The sequence below is a fragment of the Sinocyclocheilus rhinocerous genome, unplaced genomic scaffold (assembly GCF_001515625.1).
Source record: "Sinocyclocheilus rhinocerous isolate Xijiao unplaced genomic scaffold, SAMN03320098_v1.1 scaffold48, whole genome shotgun sequence".
Classification (NCBI taxonomy): domain Eukaryota; kingdom Metazoa; phylum Chordata; class Actinopteri; order Cypriniformes; family Cyprinidae; genus Sinocyclocheilus; species Sinocyclocheilus rhinocerous.
Genome location: NW_015635971.1, coordinates 45,875 through 57,125, shown reverse-complemented (window position 1 = coordinate 57,125; position 11,251 = coordinate 45,875). Strand labels below are relative to the sequence as shown.

General features: G+C 35.5%; 1 pseudogene; it reads left to right on the top strand.

Annotated features, from left to right (window-relative positions):
* The window catches only part of LOC107747507 (selenoprotein T1a-like), a 5,800-nt pseudogene extending 4,031 nt beyond the window's left edge, over nucleotides 1-1,769 (top strand).
* The last annotated feature ends 9,482 nt before the right edge of the window (nucleotides 1,770-11,251 follow it).

Genomic DNA, 11,251 nt, shown 5'->3' with positions numbered 1-11,251 from the left:
TTTAACGCTTCTCATAGCTATGTGAAAATAAGTGTATAAATGGAACAGTTCATTGTTTGAGCTGAGCTGAATGAGAGAGAGAGAGAGATGCAGCAGAGCGTGTGCAGAGCAGGGCGACGTGAGGAACAGGATTAGAACCACTGCTTTAGAACATTGATTTTGAAACTTGTGAATCCATTAGAATCGTTAGAAAACAGAATCGCGATTCATATATAAATAGATGTTTTTGTGCACCCCTAGTTTTAACGGCAATGCAACAACTCTTCCTCTTCTCTATGGCCTCGCCCCCTTTGCTGGAGAGAGATGCAGAGCAGGGGACGCGAGGAACATTATTAAGAACTGCTGCTTTTGAACATTGATTTTGAAACTTGTGAATCCATTAGAATCGTTAGAAAACAGAATCGCGATTCATATATAAATAGATGTTTTTGTGCAACCCTAGTTTTAACGGCAATGCAACAACTCTTCCTCTTCTCTATGGCCTCGCCCCCTTTGCTGCCTTTTCCCGAGGGTGGGGTTTATCTGGGTTTGTGATGTCACAAACCCGGGAAGTAACTCGTTGTAGTAATTGCCAGTAAAATGCCAGAATTTTAAAATACGATATCTCCGTTTGCATTGAACTTTCAGCGCCGCAACTTTGCAGATATTGTTTATGCTCAAACAGCAACATTACACACTAACTAACGTTAAAAAAGTGAAATCGCAATCAACCACCCCTTTAAAATGTAATTTATTCCTGTGATGGCAAGGCTGAATTTTCATTTGCCATTACTCTGGTCTGCAGTGTCACATGATGCTTTTGAAATCATCCTAATATAAAATTTTTCATAATTATTTGGTGAGTAGAAAGTTTTTAAAAGAACGGCATTTATTTGAAATACAAGTGTTGTAACATTTTAAATGTCTTTACTGTAATAATTGATCAGTTTATTGCATTCTTGCTACAGTAAATAAAAGTATTAAAAAAAAAAACTTACCGATGCCAAACTTTTGAACAGTAGTTTAATAGGGAAGCAGCAACTACACAACACTGAAACTGACAAAAAAAAATGTTTATTGAATTTTAATGTTTTGATTGTTTTCTTAATCTGAGTGTAGTTTAGACAAAGATGTGTAGTTGCTTTTTTTTTTTTTTTTTGTAGTGGAATATATTAATATATATTTTCATGAAACGGTGAGTTAAAGCAGATGACTAGTGATATTGCTTTTTCCCCTTTTAGATGAATTAATTTACTTTGTAATTTTTCCATACTGTCTTTTAGTTCTGTGGTGAAGCTCTCTTACGGTTGTGAGGTGACGTTTATGAAGGTTTGCACTGAAAGTAGAGACTACTAGTGCACACCCGATGTTCTGCGTTCTCCTCACTGTGCCCCTCGGAGATGCATCACCTACAGTCGCTGGTGTGGAATCTACGGCAACAACAGTGGCCATATAAATATGATTGCAGCCCATCTCTTGTGCAATAACAATTTGGTTAAGGTCAGGATAAATGTTCACAAAGACTATAGTTTCCATTTTAGTTCAGTTAGCTCAGTCAACAGAATTTATGATGGCATATTTTTCTTTCACATGCTACTGTATGGCTAAAACCTGGTCTTTGTTTTATTTAATAAGTAGATATGAGATGCTCTTAACTTATACACCCAATCCCCATCATGATAATTTTACATCTAAGTAACATTGATTATATTTCTGAGCCCTGGTTTTTATATCGCTTTGTATAGCGTAAAATGTTTACTAAAAGGAAAATAAAATGAAATCAAACAAAATATTGTTGTTCTTTTTTTAGGAGAACAGACTTGCAAATGCTTTTTACAGTCCTAAAAAAAGCACAACTATTTAAACTGGCAGGCGACAAAACCACAGCGTGTGCTTCTAATGAAGAGAGCGTTATTGTTCCTTGGCGTAAATACCTGTATAGTTATCGTTACAGGTGAGAACTAGCCTGTATTAACTGATTGTGAAGATAGCTTTAGAGGGAAAGCCCATCCAATGACCAAATGTTGACACTTGAAAAAGCGCATTACAGCCATCATGATTATAGGTGTGTGTAAGAAAGACTTTATTAACCATCACTTACGGCCAACTTTTGTACGCATTTTCACGAGAGGGTCAGGTTTACACGTTAAGTAAATGTAAACATGTTGTGAAGCTCATGCGAGAACTAACAGTCCTCTGCGGTTTTGTGTCACTTCTCGAGTGACCTTCACAATCCAAATGTAAGTCATATACATCTGGGATGGCATGAGTGTAAGCAAATGATAAGAGAATATTCATTTTTGGCCTTGCTGTGCCTTTAATATTTTTATGGTCCTATGGTCACGTTTGATGTTAAACCTCTATATAATGTAAAAGAAAATGTGTTTTTTTTGTAAGATGCAGTCACGTTTTCATTACTGAATTATACAACTTTCAATAGGAATCTACGCAAGAGGGAAATCAACCCAATTTCATTGCAGATGGCGATTTCGTATGCAAATGTACAATGTGAATTGTACAAAAACATAATTTTTTAGAAAAAAGTAAACATTAAGGTCTACCTCAAAACATAACTGTCACTAGGGGAGACCATTCGAAAACAAACGAATGAGCCACAACGTAAAATAGTTCTGAATTGCTACCACATTGGCCACAACAGAACGCTGCTTTGTTTGAAAGTGACATCTGTCTTAGCAGTACTTCATGTGTCACTACACCATTGACAATAGACATTAGAACTACTTTGTTCTTTCCCACAAAAATTGAAAAACTGAAGTGACCGCACCTTTAGTCAAGTGAAATTACTCATGATGTTTTGTACACTTTTTCGAGCATGTCAGTTCATGGACAGGCCTGCAGACAGCGCTGGATAAAGACCTTTTCTGGCTCTTCCATTTGTACTCTGTGGCTCAAACTCCGCAGCCTTTGGACCAGCGAGTGGAGGAAAGGTGGAGGTCTGACCCGTAGATGTGTTGAGCTGGATGGGAACGCTTGGCACTGCCGTAACCGTATCAGATCCATGTGAAGGCCAACCCTGCATGCCAGAAGTACTAGTTCCTCTTTGCACATGAGGACTTGAGGAGGTATGTTGTGTTCTTTGAACTGTAAGCAAAGACATGGCAGACACAACATTTAGCTGGACCGATCTGAGTTGAGTAGTAAGTGTGACGGATCAAGAAAACAAAAATTGGCAATCAGATTAAAAAGAAAAGACTTGTGTACTTTCTTACCGACTCACAGCTGCCTACTCTGAACCTGGCTTGCTGTCTAGAAGCAAGGAATGACACAAACACCAGCTGTTGCCCAAGAACACGAACCCCTATATTTCTGTTGAGTGATAGAAAGAGTGGTCTCAGGGGGGGTTGGTGATTGCTTCATGTTCTGATCCTTCTCCCACCTTCATCTAGACTCCGTCCACCCCAAGCATCCATACTCAAGCTGCTCCACAGGAAACCAAAGCCACACCAGAGCTGTCAGAGGCAGAGCAGATTCAGTTATGTCATTTGTGTTTTTACTGTTCAATTAACTGAGATACTTTTAACCTGAGGTTAGAGGGGTAGTTCACCCAGAAATGAAAATTCTGTCATCATTTACTCTCACCCTCATGTAGTTTCAAACCCGTAAATCTTCTGTTCATCTTCGGAACACAAAGATATTTTTTTATTGATGAATTAAAACTACTTTTATAAAACGGATAGTTCCAGTCCTTGATTCTGATTGGTTGAGCCAAGTTCGAAGCCGTTGTAAATTACTCTACAAACATACACCTTTGTTTACATTTGTGTGTTGCTCGGCAACCACTTTGTTGGAACCACAGCATTTCTGAGGAACTACATTGTTTTATTTTGTGAAACCTTACTACGTATATGGAATAACTGTTTTATTAAAGCAATAAGCCCCGTGAAGCCGTGGTTTACAGTGAATTTATAACAGCTAAGGGGCGTTGTTAGGCACGACGCGAAGCGGATTAAATTCACTGTAAACTACGGCTTCTTGGGGCTTACTGCTTTATTAATATTCTCTTATCTATTTTGTCCATCCATTGAAAGCCCATAAATCTAAAATGTTTCAACTTTAAAAAGTACAATAAACATTTGACCATGTTTGAGCTTCTGTTTACTATATTTGATGTGCTCTATGTATGTGCGTTGATCAGTGTCGAATAAAAGCCTAAATTAAACATGTTCTTCAGAAGACTTGCAATTAAACCACTTGATTCATAAGGATTACATTTACACAATCTTTTTTGAAAAATGTGAATCTTCCAAATTTTGCTTGGACTTTCCGTCAAAGGTTCCATCCACTGAAACACTGCCTATTTCGTATTTTACTTTGTGTTTTGAAAATAACCTAAAGTGTTATGGGTTTGGAATGAAATGAGGTCAAGGACAATTTTTTGGGGGGTGGGAGTTGGGGTGAACTAAACATTTGAAGTTAAAATGTATTGGTGTGTGTAGAATTAAACATGAATACTGTAGATTAATCAATGCTATATCATCTGTCTATCTTTTTAATGCAAATCAGTTTAAAAAAAAAATATATGAAAACAAAAATCTGAACAAATTAATAGTTTTCTCTGCATCATAGGCTGTGATAGAAGAACATATATTGACAAAAGAAATACACACCACTCTTTTTTTTAGAATGGGCTTCTATGCAGAAGAAAACCCTTAATGTAAAACTACTGTATTGCTTCTTGGACTGTGATGTTGATTTTTTTAAATTATTATTATTATTATATATTTTTTTTTAGAAGATTGTGTTTCTGAATAAATATGTGGAAGTAATGTTAAAAGGATAGTTCACCCAAAAATAAACATTGTCATCAATTACTTACCCTCATGTTCTTTTAAACCTGTATGACTTGCTTTCTCAGATATTTTGAAGAAACAGTAACAGAGGCATTTCTAAAAGTATCTTCTTTTATGCTCCACAGAAGATAATCATACAGGTTTGGAATGACATGAGGATGAGTAAATCTTGACAGAATTTTCACTTTTGAGTGAACTATCCCTTTAAGCGTTTCAGACTGTCCCATCCTCAGTAAGATCATTAATCGGTCCGCTTGAGACTTTTGAGAACTGTGTCAGTGTAATAGCAATTGACCTTACCAAATGCTGCCGTTGCTATGGTAACAAGTGGCTCTGCCATTAGACTGAAAGAGGGCTCTGACTGGACAGAGAGTCATCATCATATAGCCAGATCCTTTCTGCTGAGAATGATGAGAGCCAGGTTTCCTGAAGGATAGCTATAGCCATGACAATAAGGACAAACAACAGCAATACGTAATAATTTAACTCCATTTTCAAATCATCTTATCCTGAGGTGTTTAATCCTGTAACTATAAGTATTTTAAAGTACACAAGAGTAAAAGTGAGGTATACAGTCAGTAAAAGTTCAATATCATTATAGAAATAAGGTCATTCTTCGATGCCATTGGTAACGGAAATCTTTTCCATGATACTGTATTGATGTAGTGTTGTCTGTCTTTTAGTAAAATCTGAATGTACAATCTCAGAAATGATTAATTACTTGATTAGCCCAACATATGAAATAATAGTCATTTATAACATATAAATGACTTTTAAACAAAACACATTAATTTCTGATCTTTATAACAGTATAGCAGACAACTTGCATACAATGCATATAATACTCTAAATCTCCCAATGATTAGTTTTAGTAAGACATTTAAATGCTTAGTTTTATGATTAAAGCTGTTTTTTTTTTGTGGTGGGAAAAACATATAGGCCTACTGCAATGTAATATAATGATAATTGAGAAATGTACAAATAAACATTCCTCAAAATCCTGATGCGATGATGTAACTGATGTGCATGATTAAAAAAAAAAATTATATAAAAATTATGTATGGATAATCAAGTAAACCCGAGTGGTTTCAGTCCAGTAATTGTTCATCTTGAAACACTAACAATATATAAGTTATTCTTACTTATACTTTATAACAATCAGAAAAAAGACATGTGTACCACAACCTGAAAGGGTAAGTTTTTAGAATGATACGCCTTATGCTTACCAAAAAAAAAACTATCAATCAGAAAACAGAAGGCATAGTAGATTGTGTACAGCAGTTTTTTCAGCAAAGTTTGGATCATGTTGATAATTTAGAGGCCTTAGCAATTTACATATCAAATACGATACAGTAGGTTTTAAGGGGTTAAGTAACAATTGATAAGCATAACCACTTTCACACAGCTATTGCAGTATTTGATGAATAGAAAGTTAAAAAGAACATAATTTATTTACAATATAAATCTTTTTAACATTATAAATGCATGTACTGTCACTATATATATAAACTAACCCCAGATTTTTGAACAGTAGTGTGTTGTACAACATACACCTGTGTTTTCCACTTTCTAGTTCTTCGTCCTCAGTGATGAAAGGGTCAGTCAAGCAGGTCTACTAGGCCTTGCCTCAGAATGTCTCGTAGCCAATCATGGACCACAATCTCAAACAACTCTCTGTAGCTCTCACAGCAGAAGTCCTGAAGTCCAATTAGACATAAACTCCAGAAAAGTGTTGAAGCAGTAAGAGTTTGTGTCGGCTACATCCTTTCTCATGAGACAAACCTCTCCGCATTAACTGGATCCAGAGGAGGCCAAGCTCTTGAACCACAAAACTGACAGCATATGGGAGAGTCCCGTTGCAGTTGGGGCTGAGTAAAACAAGTTATTTATTTAAAAACATCAACAATTGTATCAAGTGTTATGCTTTTACCATGGCAGTGATCAAATGAATGCACCCGAAGATTGTACATCTTCTTCTGGGACTCTCTTTTGTATCTTAGAAGTCCTGGAAGCCCACAACAGAGATCTGGTGAGGATTCTAGTGTCTGGAAATACTCCTGCTCTATCTGCTGGACAGTACAGAAAATGGTGTGACGAGACCATAAGGGAGAACTGGTTAAGAGAAACAGCATGCATTTTGAACACTATTAAGTTCTACTTAAATTTATACACAAGATTCAGAGACTTATGTACACTAAAAAACAAAAAACAAAACAAGGATTTTCAAAGTTGTAAATAAAACAAAGGCTCTCGGAGTAAGTTTTATTAAATAAGACTATTTCACTATTACTACTATATTCAGTCTTTCTATACTTCAAACTTTCATGTTTAATCCAAAGTGTTACGTGCTGTTTTTGTAAAATTTTTTAGCAATTTCTGAGTGAAAATTGTTTCAAAGCCATACACCAAATTCTTTCCAGTATAAGAGATCTCTATATGGAAAAAAAAGTATTTTAAAATAAAGTTTCCACAATGTAAAAAGTTTTCAAAGTCTAGAAATATCACAAAAATGCTACTTACTGTACTTAATCAATATAATTGAGGAGTGTTCCAATATCTGAATCCATCACTGCAGAATAATCCTCTGACAATGTGAAAAGTACTTATAATCATCAGTGCTACAGTAACTTTTGTGGGTCTGTGATACACATCAGGTATTATTTTCGTTTTAGTTTAGAATATCAAATAATAATAATAATAATAGGTTGAATTGTAGTTTATTTGCAAGTTCTTGAAAGTTAAAAATATCCCACACTTTGTCAGATATATATATATATATATTTTTTTTTTTTATTATTGATATCGCTTTGATATGAGTTATAAAAAAAGTTTAACAACGTTGGCACTTTATAGCTGTAAAAAAAATAAAAATAATAATAAAATAGAAAGAGTTTCTGCCAAACAGCTCACCTGACTGAAAAGTTCTCTTTTGAGATTCCATATCACGCAGGTATTCCTGGGAGCAAATGTTCACTTTTCCAATGGTCTTGACTATATTTTACCTACAGTTTCTTGTCTATCACAGACTTTTTTTTCCTTTTGAGTAGAGAAAGATGGTCTAATAAAGTTGTATTCCTCTTGGTCACACTTTCTCTTCTGTAAGGATAAGACCGAGGAGAGGAATGTTTAGACTCTACTGGATTGTTCCACAGCAATGCATTGATGGTATCCATGGATATTTGAGAGCTCTATAGGGGAGTTCCAGCCTGTAATATCAAAAGCTGTGTGAGACCCTATAGCATACCTGAGTGTCAAAACACCAAAAGCACATTATTGGTGCAAATTTCCCTCACAGAATATAAACAAACACATTACATAATTAAGAGCCAACTATTTAAACATATAATATTTAAGTTACCTATTTTATCTAACAATTCTGACTTTTTTTCATAACATGTTATGCTGCCTTGTCAGATTTAGTGACCCTGCTGTATGTCTTTTACTGTACACATCAGAACAAAATGCTTTCTAGAATATAAAATATAGGAGGTTAGACATAACCAGAGTGGATTTGGAGAACATCAAAGAATGGAGGGGGATAACGGATTCTGATAACCTATTATGCTGCCTCTCAGATTTGGTGACCCTGCTATAGGCCTATGTCTTTTACTGTACACAGGCTTTCCAAAATCAAAAAGCACCAAAATGCTTTCTTTCTAGAATGTAAAATAGAGGAGTTTAGACACAACCAGAGTGAATTTGAAGAACATTATAGTCATTCCGTGTTCAAATAGAGGGGGGTAATGATGGTTTTGCACAGAATTTGGTGTAACATCGGCGTCTCTTTACGACCTCGACAAACGGGAGACTTTTCAGACGCGCACTTCAACTTCGCCTCAGAGCCAGGCGCAAGTCAAACGAGCGAGGGAAATTTAAGATACAGGTGCCAAATGAGCTTCAGCAGAACAACAGTGAACTGCGGTTTGATGAGATGTTGTTAGGCTATATGTCAGTAAAACTTAGAAAAACAAACTTTCCTGTCCTTTCAGCCGTTTTACTGCGCTCAAGGCGCACACTCTTCAACTTTACGCGAATATGAGGCGCACGCTCTATATCACTTCATCATAAATAAAGCGCACTAGAAACTATGAGCGTACAACGTCGTAGTTCTATCGTCAGTTAAGTGATGAAATGACCCGAAAAGGCGATTAAAGCTACAAACCCGTTGTATATATGCATCACATTTAAGAACGTCTCTCACATGCATATAGGCTAATAAAATATTCTGCAATTCGAAATCACAATATAAGGCGCAAGCTGATATGTATTTTTTTTATTTGCAATTTAATGCACAAGTAAATGTGAGCACTGTGCACTTGTACTAGAAAATATGCGTTCATTTTTCGTTAATTTGTAAAGTACGACAATGAAACCATAAAATGCATAAAATAACTAAATTTACATTCTAGCATTTATGTGCTGTTGACTTCCTATGAAGGTATTTTTGGTGCAAAACAACTGAGCGTATTGCAAGAATTCACAAACTGATTTGCGGATGTACAAAATTCGTCCGTGACTTCACATTTTTTGATGCAGGTGTGTGAATGTGTTTTACACCATATTCATTGCAGCAATATTAGCAAAACATGTGAGCGTACGAGTTTCTTGATTTGTGATTCGTAGAATAGGATTTGTGCACCTGCAGTGAAGGATTCAAGAAGGTGTAACTGTTGTGTTGTGTTTGTGGAAGATAAAAAAATATCTACAAGTTTGCAACTTTTGTCTGTGACTTCAGATTTACTGATACACATGTGTGGCTATTCTCTACAACGACAAATTCCGCTGTCACGGACGCTCGGTTGTTCTGCACCAAAAATACCTTCATAAAAAACTGCCAAGAATGCCCACAACAGATGTCTGTCTAACAAACTTATGGAAAATGAATTTGCCAAGTCTATGACACCTCATATAAAATATAATATTTTAGAAAACAAAAACAGCACAAATAAATTAATGTTCACCTTGTATTTGTATTTAGCCTTCATACAAACAAGAAATGTGAAATCACTGTCAAATAATCGTCCCAGACTCACCTAATTAATATGAATATCTTTAACTTCAAACTATAGGCTAACATACACTACCAGTCAAAAGGTTTTGAACAGTAAGATTTTTAATGTTTTTAAAGAAGTGTCTTCTGCTCACAAAGCCTGCATTTATTTGATCCAAAATACAGCAAAAGCAGTAATATTGTTAAATATTTTTACTATTTAAAATAACTTTCGATTTGAATATATTTTAAAATGTATTATTCCTGTGATCAAAGCTGTATTTTCAGCATCATTACTCCAGTCTTCAGAAGCAGCCGATTACTGAGAAGCCTTAAAGGACACGCCCCTTAAAACAGGTCGATTTAGACAGAGGGTCAGATTGAGGGTCATTTTTCCACATATTAGTTTTTTTGTGTGTGTGTGAAAAACTTTAACATTATAAGTAAACTTCTAGGAACATGTTAAAATGGTAAAAAAAAATCCATGTCATGACCCCTTTAACTCCAGCTGCAGTTCCAGAGAAGACCGTGTGACTGATTTAATAATTGTGATGTTGTGGTTTGCAGGTGGAGGGTTTTGCAGTGCATTGTGGGTTCTCTGCGGACGGAAGCGTTCTGGTCTCTGGCAGTTCTACAGGTTCTGTGCACTTCTATGACTTCCAGAGCTCATGCAGCCTGAGCACGCTTCACGCTCACCAACACGCTTGCGTCTGCGCCGCGCTGCATCCCATCATTCCCGCCGTCACGGCCACGTGTGATTGGACGGGAGAGATCAAGGTCTGGAGCTGATCAGCTGATCGGTCAGTGTTTGATAATGATGGACACCAGACTCTGATTCAATTTGAAGCTCGTCCTCAGTGAGGATTATGGGTAATCAAATCAAATCAATATATGATGTTAAACTGTAAAATCCACTGAATGTTACATGGTTTCTTGTTTGTTTACTTTTATACGTGTTTTTTTGTGTGTCCTTAATAAAACAGACATGATAGTTAATTTACATGTGGAAGCATGTCATTATATTTTTCTATACACTAGCAGTCAAAAGTTTTATTTTTAATATTTTTTAAAGAAGTCTCTTCTGCTCACTAACCTGCATTTATTTGATCCAAAATACAGCAAAAACAGTAACATTTTGAAATATATTTACTATTTAAAATAACTGTTTTCTATTTGAAAATATTTTAAAATGTAATTTATTTCTGTGATTTCAAAGCTGTATTTTTAGCATCATTACTCCAGTCACATGATCCCTCAGAAATCATTAGAATATTCTGATTTGCTGCTCAAAAATCATATTATTATGTTGAAAACAGCTGAGTAGAATTTTTTCAGGTTTCTTTGATGAATAGAAAGTTCAGAAGAACAGCATTTATCTGAAATAGAAATCTTTTGTAACATTATAAATGTCTTTATCATCATTTTTGATCAATTTAAAGCATCCTTGCTAAATAAAAGTGTTCATTTCTAT